Raw genomic sequence first — 556 nt, forward strand, 5'->3', positions numbered from 1 at the left:
TTTTTAAAGCAGCTCTTATGCCTCCAGGGAAGGCAGGTAGGAGATGCATCTCCATTTAGATAGAGTTGTTTATTTAGCATCAGCGTGGACAGACACACTGACTTCTGGCATCAAACCCAGTATGTTTCGAAGTCTTCAAACAACAAACCTCTTCATATCTGGCTGGGTGGTGTGGCTCTTTGAACACGATTTTAATCAGCTGTGCATAAGCAAAGCTCTGCTAGGCAGAAATTGTCCAATCTGTTGTAAAGGAGAGTAAGTAATTTTACCACGGGGTTTTGGCATGGTTTCTTAATGTGGGATATCCCAAACAAAATTCAGAAACACGTTAGAAAAAAAGGAGAGTTTGGCTTATTTCATTTCAGTTTTGCTTCTGTGAAACCTGCTCACCTTGATTTGGAGGTGAAGTTTCCTTCAGTGGGCCGTAATCACTAGAAACACATATATAAATATATTTAAATATTTCTGAACTGTAAAGCAGAGTAGTGAAAAAGTGAGTCTCTTGTTTATTTCACTGAATTTGTAGCTTAACATAAAGTTGCCTTTCCTGGCTTTC

The sequence above is a fragment of the Meleagris gallopavo genome, chromosome 1 (genome assembly GCF_000146605.3).
Source record: "Meleagris gallopavo isolate NT-WF06-2002-E0010 breed Aviagen turkey brand Nicholas breeding stock chromosome 1, Turkey_5.1, whole genome shotgun sequence".
In the NCBI taxonomy this organism is placed as follows: domain Eukaryota; kingdom Metazoa; phylum Chordata; class Aves; order Galliformes; family Phasianidae; genus Meleagris; species Meleagris gallopavo.